Below are 366 nucleotides of genomic sequence, written 5' to 3'. Positions count from 1 at the left end.
AGTAAATATATTAATCTCTTAAATAAAATTTTTAGATTTAATTTTGATAATAAAATAATGTTCTTAATTTTTTCTTTGTTAAAGATTTCGTGATTAATTTATTTTAGGCAGTTGCTTTTTGAGATTTTATTTTCTGATATATTAGGTATGATATTATTTTGATATTCTTTATTTTTTCTTTACCTACACAAATAAAAAAAATTTTAAATAACGTTAAATATTTTCAAGATTTTTTTTACCTAAAATAGGGAGTTTCGAACCCGCCACCTCTAAATATTTTTAAGATTTATTTTATACAAAATTATAAATTAAATAATTTCTCTTAATAACTACAATTAAAAAAATATATGATAAAATAATTATTAA

Source organism: Arachis ipaensis, chromosome B01 (assembly GCF_000816755.2).
Source record: "Arachis ipaensis cultivar K30076 chromosome B01, Araip1.1, whole genome shotgun sequence".
Classification (NCBI taxonomy): domain Eukaryota; kingdom Viridiplantae; phylum Streptophyta; class Magnoliopsida; order Fabales; family Fabaceae; genus Arachis; species Arachis ipaensis.
The sequence above is the reverse complement of the archived record's forward strand: the minus strand, read 5'-3'. Positions refer to the sequence as shown.